The sequence below is a fragment of the Ambystoma mexicanum genome, chromosome 10 (genome assembly GCF_040938575.1).
Source record: "Ambystoma mexicanum isolate Mex_15411 chromosome 10, UKY_AmexF1_1, whole genome shotgun sequence".
In the NCBI taxonomy this organism is placed as follows: Eukaryota; Metazoa; Chordata; class Amphibia; order Caudata; family Ambystomatidae; genus Ambystoma; species Ambystoma mexicanum.
In genome coordinates this window covers 1,403,478,864-1,403,492,659 of record NC_090932.1, presented here as the reverse complement: position 1 = coordinate 1,403,492,659, position 13,796 = coordinate 1,403,478,864, and the positions used below count along the sequence as shown (strand labels likewise).

Genomic DNA, 13,796 nt, shown 5'->3' with positions numbered 1-13,796 from the left:
GTATTCTAAGTAATAAGGTGCAACATTATTGCTTTTGATTTTTCAAATCATGTCATTTTTTTAATATAATAAGTGTGTGTGCATATTTACTTTTTTAACCATAACGTAAATTGCCATTTTTGAGGAAATATATTTTTGTGATGCAACATTGAGCGCAGTGAGAATACTAACAATCGGAAACCAGTTACTTTCCACAAAGTGTTAAGATAAATCGAATATATTAAAAACTAAACGGATATTATTTGAAGAGGAAATCAGTTAAAAGCCTAAGCGGAAGTTCACAGTAAGATATTTTCATGATAGGCAGCATCGTTGATGACTTGGAGGTTTTGGCGCATCAGCCAATCGTTTATCTGACTCTTCTAACTGGAGGCTGTAAAATCATCACTGTATCTTCAGTTAGATGTGTTCTGTTTGTTGGAGGCTAGATTGATAATGTAGTGCTTATGCCTGATTTATGCCCATCGGCCTGATGTAACCAGTTGAATACCAGAACATCCTCTGCTGGAAATCAGACCCAGGCACAAGTAAATGAATATAAATAAACCCTGCAAGCAATGAAGAGCCCGGTTGTACAATCAGGTAGTCTGTTAATGTGAACCCAGATCGGGGAACTGCAGTCAAATCCACAGAGCCACAAGGGCAAAGATGTTGGAGAACCACTATTGTTGAAATGCTCAACCTACTGTACCTAGAAAGAGCTTTTTCCACCCTTCATGGAGGCCATGTAATTAATGTCAGTCTGTTGCTGTAGCTTGAGTTATCACTACTTAAATCCAAAGGAAGGCAGAACATCAACACTAGCCACTGCACAGCAGGTTGATAGGCATACATCAGACATTATAAGTACATTATTAATATAGCCTCTAAAAAACTGAACTTGCCATCTATCTGAAGATATGGTGATGATTTTACAGCCTACAATTAGAAGAGTTAGACAAATGGAGAAATGGTTGGCTTCTAAAATTACCATAAAACAAGAACATTACATCAATCCTTTAGAAAATGTGCGATTCTACATATTTTGCTCTCTACCCAAACTTTGTAAGCCCTAACTGCCCATGATCATTGACACCACTCCAAATATTTGAGAACACCTCAATTTGTAAAAGCTGTTAAGTTCATGTCGAACCTCCAGAAAAAATGTCAAACCTGATTCTGGTACAAAGCTTAAGGCAAGTGAGTGATGAATGTAGCCTTATTAATGTATGGGTCAGACACTATCAATATTATGCTTGGTATGCCTGAAATATGCAGCAGATGGTACAAATGCTACAGCTCCACTCAGTAGCCAGATCTGGAAGTTCAACACCAGTTCAAAGCCACTGATCAATGTGCTGTGTGTATGCACATTAGCTAAAAACAAGCATTTTGTGCCAGAACATGTTCTTTCTCTTATAGACCAGCACTATTGTATGCATTGCTTTATCAATCCAAGACAGACCACTTTCAAGAATGCAGGCAACCCTGTGTGGGGTTTTCCCTCGTTGAGGAATCGTCAATGTGGAGCAAAAGACACAAGGCAGAAAAAGAATACTTGTTCTAATCATTGAAGCACCATTAGTCTGAGAAACTAGAGATTACTACGGTCCCTTTTCTTCTAAAAATATTACAGAGTTGCATATTTGCAGATCCAAGACTACTTGGAAACTAACAAATTACTGGGTTCTCGACAATTTGTCTTCAGACCGCAACATGGAACGGAAACTGCCCTTGTCGACCTCAAAAGCCAGATTGACAAACTAAAAGATAAAGGTAGAGTGGCCTTCCTACTCCTCCTAGACTTGTCGGCGGCCTTTGACTTGGTCGACCACAAGGTACTCTGCGACAACCTCACATCGGCTGCCCACTTTTCGAGTTCAGCCATCATGTGGATTCAATCTTTTCTGGACAATAGCACCATGCAGCTCTTCTCACACTCGGCAGCAGCTGACCCCATTCCCATGACCTGCGGCGTACCACAAGGCTCATGTATCTCGCCCACTTAGTATAATATATTTACAAAGTAATTATTTGATAAACCGGGCCATCTCGGTGTCACCTACACTAATTATGCAGATGACACCCGGATACTCCTAACCCTATGGGGCGCACCTATGACTCTGACGTAGCCAGGATGAATCAAATCTATACCATCATTCAGGCATGGATGGCCCTCCATGGCCTATGCATGAATGATGATAAGACAGAGATTCTTCTGATTGGCTCCAATACTGACCTTCAGAAGCTCAGCCCTGACTACTCTAGTATTTGTATAGATGGGAACAACATACCCATTGCCAAAGATGTAAAAGAACTAGGTTTTTACTTTGACGCAAACTCTAAATTCACTACACATGTAAATATGACTGCCTTAGCTACTGCCTACACAGGCAAGCTGATCAGAGCGTGCAGACCTGTATTATCTCCCAACAATTGTCTCATACTAGCCAGAGCACTTATACACTACATCCAAACTGGACTATTGTAACGATCTCTACCTAGGTGCCAACAAGTCCATCTTGAACAAATTGCAGATTTAGCAAAATAATGCTCTTAGAGCAGCCCTAAACATACCTACGAGAGAGCACATCTCAGCTACTAGAAAGATATTTAACTGGCTTTCCATTCAAGATAAAATCAGTCTGAAAACTCTCTGCTTCACACACAAAGCATTGAACCACAGAGCCCCTCCATACTTGACTGACAAATTCACTATGAGATCCTTCACACACACTTCTAGAGCAGCCAACACCGCCTGCCTCTTGGTACCTAGATACAAACTCAAAAGAGCTGGCGGCTCTAGCTTCCCTGTCCTAGCTGCCCAACTATGGAACACACTCCCTCAGGACATAAAAACTATCCAAGTATTTGATCAATTCAGAAGATGTGCCATCACCTTCCTACTCAATAAAACTAATCTTATCGCCTCACAAGCCGCTGCACCTTGCCTGCCTATACTTTTTACTTATTTATGTATGTTGAATCTAATGCCTTATATTTTTTTGGACTATGTACTAACCTGTATGATCTACAGTGTGACCTTCTGCAAATCTTAATGACTGTAACATGCATTAAGTGACTCATACACCTAGCTAAAGTCTTGTAATGTGTAACCTTCTGCTTACTTACCAGCGCCCAGATACCTATGGGTCAGGGGCGCTTTACAAATAAAATAAACAAACTCCTCCACACATATTCCAAATACAAAAGTCACTAAATTGGACTTTATATTATTGCCCCGGTGCATCTCGCATCATTCAGCTTTGACATTGGATCGAACAGCAAAACAGGATGATAACCAGATGATGGAAAATGAGCATCAAACATTTCATAGAGGAAGGTATAAACATTAAAATGGTGAAAGAAGGAACATTATCTCTGTAATGATGGGGGTATCTGTATTGCTGCCCTCTAAATGGCACAGTAAAGGCACAGAACAACCCAGCCAGGGCTCTCAATTTGGTAGCAATGGATGAGCAGCCAGGCTTAAACTTTCAGGAGGTGATGCAGGCTGCTTCTTAAGTACAGTAAATCCGCAAATCCCCTACAAAGGAGTGTCCACACACTGTTAGGCGATAACACAGCTTGTTTATATAAAATAAGATTCAGGAATATATAAACATTTAAATAATAACACTTTGTACTAGGAAATACTTGGTCAAAGAATGGCAAATATATACACTCTATGTGGTACCACACAATACTTAAATTCAGTAATAGATGCACTCACTGCAGCCATTTTTAAATAGGCACGTGAATTCTTAAGTGAGGTGGATCAGCATAGAATAGGGAAGAAAGGCAGGTACGTTGTGAGCAGTGGCAGAATGCTTTCTTTAGACTAGATATACAATTCTGTGTGAAGATCCCCTCCCAACCTGTGCAACCTGTAATGGAAAAGTTAGGGAGTAACTTAACGTGTCTTCTACTGCCTAGTCCAATATTGTTCAATAATCTTTTGCTTTCTTTTAAAAGGTTCTAATGCCCCAAAGTACCTGAGAGACCACAGGAGAACAGGATCCAAGATGAGTCTGTGACCCCTGGACAACTTCTGAGGCTAGAAGATGCTCTTCCTCGTCACAGTACCTTTGGTGCCTTTGCAGGCGAAGTGGCAGAGTTTCACTCAACGATTCCCTCCGAAGATGGATTCCCCCTTGGAAGAATGAGCCACTGAGATGCTGAGTCCATGAGAAAAATGGAACCAAAGTCTTTCTGTTGCGCAGCAGTTTGCTTTTCGCGGTGCTCTCCTTTGGTCGATGATTTCTCTGACTTTAGAAGTCCTATGAAGATGAAACTTTGTGTGAGCTCCTTAAAGGCTGGGCAGATGATAGCAAGATGGCACCCTTCGATGACTTCTGGCGGCGACGGGTGTACAGGTCACTTTTGGTGTTGGGTTTCGGAATATCGCGGTTTTCTGACATTCGGATATTCAGTGCTGCGGCCTCAGCATGAACCTCTGGGCAGCTTCTGGCAACCTGGATTCGACGACTGGAGTAGACCAAGACTGGACCCTCGGGCCGTCTTCGTTAGCTTCTGCTGGTGGGAAACCCAACGACCAACCTTCCTCTGCACTCAGCGACTCTGGACTCTCTTCGGTGGGAAAAAGTGGTCAGTGACGACTACAAGGATGTCCCTAGAAATGTTCTTATGCAGTTTGGAGCTTTCTCAGCTCCGGGTGTCCAACAGCATTATGCCGGGGTACCCCCTCTTCTGGGCGGTAGACATCAACTGCTTCCAGCAGTCATAAAAAGCACCTCCGGACCCTTGGTGACACCAATGGACTTCTTTGACTCAAGATGTCTGGTTACTCCTCTTCCGGACTCACAAAGACCCCTTCTCTGGACAGTAGGCACACAGAACTGGCTTCCAGGGCACTTTTGGTGAAGAGTAGCAGTTTTCACGATGGTCACTCGTAGCTCGGGAGAGGTCTCCTTTGCAGGTCCTCTCTGGATCAGTCCTTGGAAGAACACAGCAGCTTTTGGATTACAACAAGAAATGCAGCAGAGACTTCTCCTTCAGCTGGGCTTCAAGGGACAGCTTCTTCTTGCTTCAGCTTTGACTTCAGCTTATAAACAACTTCAGTTTCAAGATCAGCTTTTGAACAAATTGGTCAGTGAGAGGTCCCCAAATATGCACATCTGTTCCCCATTCATTCTGGCTGAGCCAGGCCCAGCCAGCCAATCACACAGAAGGGCATTCATGCAGTCAGGCAGCCAATCAGGTTCACAGGTATTCAGGCCATTTACTCCACCCAGACACCCATAACAAAGAATGTGGGTTGGGTTAAGTATCCAGTCTTTAGCACACTACACTGCATTCATGTCAGTTTCCATCAGGGCTGTCTCATTCATTGTGTCACACACACAGAAACCAGACACCCATAACACAGAATGTGAGTTCACTTCAGACTCCATTCATACAAGTCCCACCCCTAGAGTGTACCTACAACACACAGCCCTTGGGAAGACTCCAATCAGTCTGACAGGAGGCAGCCCCAGAGCCATATATGGTATTTCCACCCAACAGCCAGTCAGGAGGAAAGGGACCAGAGACCTGGCTTCCCCGGACTTTAGTAAACAAGGTAAAAGGCGGTAGAAACCAAGAGGCAACAGGGGCCATCTTGCATTGTATCAGGAATCCATGTATTCCTATGGCAGGGCCTGGGTGTCCCAAAAGGGAGGAAACTCGGAGCCACTGCCAAGTCAGCATGTAGCTGCCACCAGCCCATGCCCTGATATTTGGGCAACACACAAGTGCCCAAAAACACATATAAGGGGTACATGGGTGTAACTGCACCCATGGGTGCCATAAGGGTATCCCATGGGCGTTGTTCACCAAATGGAAAACATGAAGAGCTGCACTGCCAGAGGTCCAGCTGGACCTCCGTGGCAGAACACATAAAGAAAACACACACACAGAAGTGGTGGGACAAGGACTAGGAGGCCCTGTCCCTCAATAAGGCATTTTCAGCATCACAATCTCCAAGATCAGCAATGGGATGACAAATCAATTTATTGTATGTGTTAGCTTCAACATGGTCTTTTAGGGTGTTGTAAACAATCTGCCTACAAAAAGATAATGTGGTCCAAAAAAAGAGAACTACACTAAAAGAAATAAACGTCAGAATAACTAACAAGAAAGGAAGAAGGATAAACTACCTAGGGACTTGTTGTTAGAAAGGAAAGTAATGCTGAATGTAGCTTAACATATTCGAAACCAGGAAAGTAGGGAAATCAGAATGATTCTACAATTAATGAAGGTTGTAGGAGGAGAAAACTGTGGAAAACTATTTACATAGCACATTTTAACAAGTCCAAAGTAAGATGTCATAAAGTGGGCAACGGCAGAAAAAGCTGTGATACGAGAGCAGAGAAGGGATGAGGAATCAGGCGACATGGAACTGCAATGGGGCACCCTCCTCAATGATCTTTATACATCTCCAGATGACCTTCCGCCGTGATGGAGGGAAGAGGAGAGCATCAAACTTGGACATTAAAAAGCCCCACGAAAACCCCTCTGGACTCATTTGAACTGAGCTATGTATTGACTGGACAAATGGCTACGGTCATGAATAATGGAGAAATCTTTAAGTTGAGGGGGGGAAGGGTGAAGGCAGGAATGGCAAAGAAAAAATGGGGGGCGGACAAAGATTCATGGGGGAACGGGAGGCGATGGGGGGGTGGGAAGGGTAAGAGAGGAGGCAGATTGTTACTGTTTTGTTTGTTCGACTTTCATTTTAGTAAACTTATTTTTGTTTAAAAAGTCCAAAGTAAAAACAAATTGATAATATAGATTCTAATATAGCCATATTATTAACCCTTATCGTGTAAATGAACTACAAGGATGATACTGTGATCGCTAACACTTGTCTTCTCTTGCTACTGAAATATAAATGTAAGAACAGGGGAGTATCAGACCTGTGTGGTTGTCCCCTTGGTTTGGAGCAATCCTACCCTTGAACTGAGACACCAAGAAAACCATCTCCAGTTCCAATAGAGCTATAACCCATAACCTTTTAGTAGACCTGCCCTGACTGTTGCAGCATTCCTGAGAAACTGCTGTCGTCCAGCATTGGATCTTTGACAGATTCACATGCTGTTTGAATAGTCATCGGGCTGGGAATCCTCAGAAACATGCCAGGCCTTGATACTGAACAGAAAATATGGTAAGTTCTCACTAAGGCCGGTGATAACTTTCTACCAACAGAAAGTGGTTCCAGCCCTGATATACGCAGCGGAAAACGCCTTTGGATGCCCGGAAGAACTTTGGTCGACCCGGAACACATATTTTGGGTGAAAATACTCCATCTACCCAATAGTATCTCAACAGCTTGTTTACGATATGAGCTAGGGTTGATCTCCATTAAAGCCTGCATCTGCTGGAATACTCTTGCGTTATTTAGGAAAACCATTTTGACAAACGTTGCTCTGTAGTTTAAAATCCAAAGTAATCCCAGTAGTAGTAACCCTGAGTGCTTACTATCCTTATGGAGCACAAGATGCGAGGAGCTGTTGACAATGCACGGAACAGATCTTGGAACGCTCCAGGATAACCCAGACTTGGTGAAGAAAAAGATCTGGAGACTCAACTGGATTATAACTGGCGAAGAAAGAAGCGCGACCAAACTAATGAAAGATGTGCCTTGTGAAGCTTGAGCGTACAATAGCCTGCAAAACTATGTAGCTCTATTCCCTGATAATAAGAGAAGATCTACATACATGCGCTTTCGCTTTAATCTGCTAAAGACTAAAGAGAAAACTAAGAATTGGGCTGGTATGGATAAGATGAATGTAAATTGTAGGTTCTGTGAACTTCATGAAGAAACGACTAAACATCTTGTCCTATTTTGCCCTCTACTCCGAACACAAAGAACAAAATGCCTTGGCCCCCTGATGGCAGGACTGTCAACGTGGAATGCAGAAGAGTGGTGGCACTTGATGTACACCAGAGAGAACAAAAAACTGACAATTGTACTAACTCTGTTCTTGGATGAGATTGAAAAGTGTCTAGAAACCACAGATAATGTCTGTACAAAGTCTGCTTAGAGACAAGCCTTGCGCTTGGGCGGTGGCAGTAAACTAACGATTGCTAACTAATTATGGCGTGGTCAAGGTGGTTGCAGATTCCTTGCTAAGTTGATGGAAGCTTACTGTATGTAATTGACATGATGAAATTTGATTGTTTTCCTTTTGTTTTAAAGGCTTGCAAAAGCCAATAAAACATTTTTTAAAAAAAAGTGTGTTTGTTTTTGCTGTTTTTCTTCCATCTCCTCTTCATCTACCATCACACAGTGATTATTGGCAGCAGGGACCCATTGTCGGCGAAGATGGTCTTTGCATTGTTGGAGCTTCTTTTTGTGACTTTGACGGGCCCAGGCTTGGGCCTACATCTCCTCGACGATGTTTCAGGGTGCTAAGAAGAGTCTCTTCAGGGTTCGTGTCCTGAAGAACATTTATGTTGAGGATCGGCACCTCAAGTGCCTTTGTCTTCATCCGGATCACTACACAGATGGATGAAAGGTATAACCACCGCAGGTTAGTGGCTTGGAGCAACCAGGAGAAGGCCTCCAACGCGGCCTCCAAGTGCAGTCCTGCTTCGTCCTGGGGCCTTGTGCCCTATAGTTCAGGATCAAAGACACAGCACTCAGGAGGCAGGAGAAAATGTAGGTAGGGGGTCTGGGGTCCAGTGATGGATTCTTAGAGCCAGGGTTCAAGATAGACAGTGTCCAAAATTCCCCCCCAACAGTTAGAAGTCTTGCCAAGGCAAGTATTGGGAAAGCCAATAGGTTTTAGATAAAGAATATTAGAAGTCCATTGACTTAAATGGGAGTATAGGGGTATGTTAAAAGCTCAGTAACTTATCCCCCACACTCTGAATCTTCCCAAGACTTTCCAGAACAAAGGGAGGGTGTCCTGGCTTGCTTTTCCCACCGAATTCCGTGGTACTCGATTTTCACGGGTTGCAGGTTCGAGTGATTCTCCGGTTAGGATCTTTTGCTGGTGCAAGGACTCTTGATGAGGAAATGCAGAAACAAACCACGCAGCGCCCTTCTCGGGACTGGAGGCGGGTCAGAAAAGCAGGTTTCGGACCGTGCACGATGCTGCCGGACTCAGTAGCCGCGGTCGGACTTTCTGGTCTTTCTCGGGTTCCCTTTGGTGCTAGGACGCCGAGATTTTCCGCAGAGGGTGTCGTTGCAGTGGCAGCTGAGGGTGTGCCAAGTTTTAGGTGGAAACTCAGAACGGCAACGAAGATAACACGGTAGCCCAAAATCAAGATCAAGAGACAGACAGGGCACCACAGGGACTGCAGCAGAATTTGGTTGCCAGGCCTCTTTCAGACAGGTTACAGGTTTCTTTGCAGGTCTTCTCAGCTGGATGGATTCTTGGCTCCTTCAGGTTCTTCCAGGATCTCCGAGAAACGCATGCAGGGGCCCTCTTCTTATCCTAAAATCAAGGTAGGAGTCGAAACTCCCACTAGCCACTGGCAGAACTCGCCCACACACACACACCCCACAGTGGTCCAATCAGGACCACTGGTGGGAACACTCATGCATAGCACTCAAGACACACAGAAACGAGTATGTGTATTAGGGTCAGACTGACCAAGCCCACATCCTGCCTGCAAACACACAAAGCCCTCCAGTAGCCTGCCAAAAGCTCCTGCTTTCCCGGGCACTGCAAGTCATTATAGGAATCTTTCTGGCCTCTGAGGCCAGGAAGAAACCTCGTGGCACAGCCATGTTTGACTAGTAGCCACAGTAAGTAGCCAAACGCGGTAAACGCGGTTAAGCTAAAACGAAATTCCCCAAAAAGTGGGAAAAAGTCACTGCTGCCACCAGCCCATCTTTTAAGCACCTTAGAATAACCAAAAAATCCTTTGAGTGTTAGTCTAGGGCAAAACAAAAATGAACCCCATTGCACTGCAGTGTAAGCTGCTGTGTGCAATGATAAAAAGCTACCACATGTGATACAAAAGTAACCACAAGTAGCAACATAGTCACAAGACTAAGGGAAACACTGTTTCCCAGTACTGATAGCCTTAAGGACATATCAGTTTCCTCATAACGTGTGAGCAAAGGCTAGTACAGTGAAGCTTAAGGCTTCACTGTACTGCAAAAAGTACAGGTCAGATTGAAAAATAAAAGCAAAAGGTTTGGGGGTTCCATAAAGATGGAAGGAAAGGTGCAGTAAAGAGAATCTTTCCTAACGCCTCCATCGACGATACCGACAACAACCGCGTGGGTGGCGCCCCTTCTGCCGATCCCGATCGGCACCTCCTTCTCAAAGGACTCAGGTAGGATGAGGGAGTTGCTGTCTCAGTCGGATTTCTTACCAAGGCCAGCGAGAGTGTCTCCCTCGGGTCCTGTGGGGTCGCCAAGAAAATCTCTTCACATATATTCCAGTTCTGAGGATGATCTACCTGAGGATTTCTACTCCGACCATGAAGGGGGGTCGGGGCCCATGTCCGAGGACGGAACTGTTAGGCAGAATCCTGTGCAGTGCCCTTAGGGACCACTACACACAATTAAGACCACTGGTGGCAATACAAGTTTTATCTTTGGTACAAGCCTGTACTGCTATATCAGAGTGGTAGCAGTGGCGGAGCAGCCTTGCTTATCTCAAGACTATATGAGCAGTAGAAGAGATTACACAAAGGGACCACAATTACTGTGACTCAAGCAAACACTGACACAAGGTTTCAGGTAGAAAAATATAAGTACATTTATTTTTAAACCATTTGTTATAAACACAACACTTCTATTAAACGTAAACACAAACCACACGTCAAATATACTACAACTAACCAATTCACTTTGTACAGTATGTCTCAAGGTAAGTACCCTGTGTTTGAATGAACCAGTGTTATGAACAAAACACGTTACCGTGAATACGATTGCGATCACTTTTTGACAGTTCGGTCTACTAAATAAACGCGTATCCGTGACATGAAATGCTACCGGAGCAAAAACACACTTCGCACTTGAGATACCCAGAGGGAGTTGGATGCAAAAATCACAGGCAATATTGTTGTTAGGCAGACAGAATCAAGAAACACTCGGAGACAAGAGTTCAAAAGTCAAAGGGCCGGAGCCAGGGTCAAGTGACACCGGGGGCCTGTTGCCGAAGATCACACAGTAAGATAGTTCACGATTCAACGTAGCCAAGAGTACTTCGATATTGTCAATGTTCGGAAGCAAAAGTTATAAGAAGGAGGGAAGACAAGGGCAAGCCTTGGAAATGAAGAAAATGGGTTCACCCAGTTTCCTCAAGCAGAACACAGTACCTTATTCCAATGGTGCAGCTGTTGCCCTAACAGTTGTTCCTGTTGGTTTCCTGCAGACCCATGATTCCTGGAGCTTCGTTGTGAAGGACGACGTCTGAATGGGGTCTACACCAGACAGGGATGAAGCCGGCAGCAACGACAACGAATAAAAGGTGCGCTTCTTAAAAACAGGAGAGGCTCTTCAAATGGCTATCTGGACCATTACAGGTGTGTGCAGCGATTTAGACCAAGGAAGAGGATCCTCTGGCTGTGGAAGATGAGCTGGTTATCCCCACCAGGCTCAAGGGAAGAATACTCCGGAATGGATCACCTCTTACTCGATGAAGGGTAGATAGCTGAGGACTGCAGCAGGGCTTCACCGGGATGGGATAGTTGCAGCAGCCGTCGTTCTCTCCACTTCTCTTCGGTTCCTTGTAGTTCCAGTGGCAACTCTCTGACATCTAGCCCAAGAGACCTGCCTTTTATGCACAAGACCCCCATTCACACAGCCTGGCTGTCAATCACCCAGCAGGAGGGTTGTCCAGCCCGGACAACCACCTCAGCCAATCATGGCAAAGTGTGACTTGGGTTTCCTAGGATACCCTGTGCAGGGGGTGACTACACCCCTCCCTCACATTCAGCTCACCTAGACACCCAGGTGCCTGGTGGAGGGCTTCTGAGCAGAAGCCCGCCAAAAGACGGTGAACAAAGAAGGCGAACCTAGTTTGCCGCGCAAAGTAAAACACAAGAAGGACTTTAACAAAAAGAAATGGCGAATATACCCAACCGGAGCTAAAAGAAAGACGATTTGGTCCAGCGGGTTTATGTTCGAGGCTAATATAATAGCCAAGAACAATACCACGTTTATCTAATATAATCGCGGTAGGAAAGTTAGGGTAGATACCACTGCCACCAGCCAAGTCTAAATGTTAAAAGAGCGAAACAATGCTCTAGCAGGTACAGATAAAAAGGGATATGAATTAACCCTTTCCAGTACTCCATGGAAGATGGGGTGTACTGGATCTGTGGTAGATTGACTAAGTAAAGTTAATGGCAACTTTACCCTTTTCTGGGGGACTGTCGTCAGCCTCAGAAATGGAGTCGGGGGAAGTCTCAAAGACAACCCTGTGCCACGGCACTGAAGGTGCTGGTGACACACAGAAAGAAGGGGGCTACTGAAGTGGTGTACTTCAGAGTCCACAATCATATAAACAGAGAAATACACATGGCAAAAAATAGGTAAGAGTGGGGGAAAAGCTCACACTCTTACCAAGTGGAAAAAAATAAACTCCAGAAGTTCAGCAAAGCTGCTGGGGGACTCACTAGGTGGGTGAATGTAGCCATAAATGAGAATTCTCCCTAACAGGAACTCCAAGGCATGTGCCAGACCAGCCATTCCCCCACCACCCAAGGAGTTTGCACCCTGGTTCCGGCTGCACCATTTGCACCACAGCCAGCTCCAAGGGATACGTCACTGGTCATCCTTACCACCATGCACACCTTGGTGGCAGAGATTCAGCTGCCTACTGCCCTTGTGCCTAGTCTGGCCCAAAGCCCTCCCAGGCCACCAGCCAGGAGCCCACCTAAGCCGAGGCATCAGCCGCTGCAATCCCTTAAGGCACCTATCGCGTCTGGTTCTGGACTTGTGGCATTGACACCGGTGGAATAAGATCCAGTGCGCACAGACACTTACACAGACACAGATACCACAACTACTTACATTGATGAGTATGAGGATTATGTCCCTGCTGACAGTAATCCTCCAAATTTTGATAAGCCTGCCAGGGCTTTGCAGCCAGATGTGATAGTCTCCTTCCACACCATCATCTCTAAGGCGTCCAAACTCTTCAGCCTACTGCCTGAAGAAAAGAAGGAAGGTTTTCCTTTTTCAGCGATGGGTGTCTTCAAGGAAGACCATGTCGGTTGCGCTGTTGGACGATGTTTGGGAGGACGGATTGGCCTTTATGAAGACTACAACAATCACGCCATCGAAAGTGTGATGGGCTCGAAAAGAAGCCTTCACCGTACTTGACGGTAACGGCCACTGCCAGGAAGTGCTCATCCTATCCCTATACTTCGTCTATGGTGCCTGCAGACCAGGTGGGCAAGCGTATCATCTACACTGCAGCTTCCACCATTAAGGCCGCCCATGCTCTCGCCATCTTGTCACGACATGGAGCTTTGGTACAAGCTTGGGCCGATACTGGATTTCCTGCCGGATGACAAGAAGGCAGTGTCCCTGGCCCTATTCTAGGAAGGTGCGGTGGCTTCGGATGATGCCATTACGTTGGTGCTGGACATAGTGAACTCAGGATCCCGCCAGATGGAGAATGGTGTGGCCCTTTGATGCCAGGGATAGCTGAAGGGACACCAGCTTCTGGGCAGACGTCCAGTCCAAAGTCATAGACATGCCTTTTGACAGAGACAACCTGTTTGGGAAGGCAGTAAATGAGACTCTCCAGGCTATCAAGACCGACACAGAGACAGCACGCTCTCTGGGGACCCTGCAGCAAAAGAGATCGTCCAGTGTTCCCCTGCATTCCTCCTATGGCAGA

At 45.4% G+C, this 13,796-nt stretch overlaps 1 protein-coding gene across 1 annotated transcript in view; it reads left to right on the top strand.

The window, feature by feature from the left end:
- ACACB (acetyl-CoA carboxylase beta) overlaps positions 1-13,796 on the top strand; it is a 3,851,763-nt gene that overhangs the window by 3,121,529 nt on the left and 716,438 nt on the right. The gene's annotated exons all lie outside the window — the stretch shown is intronic.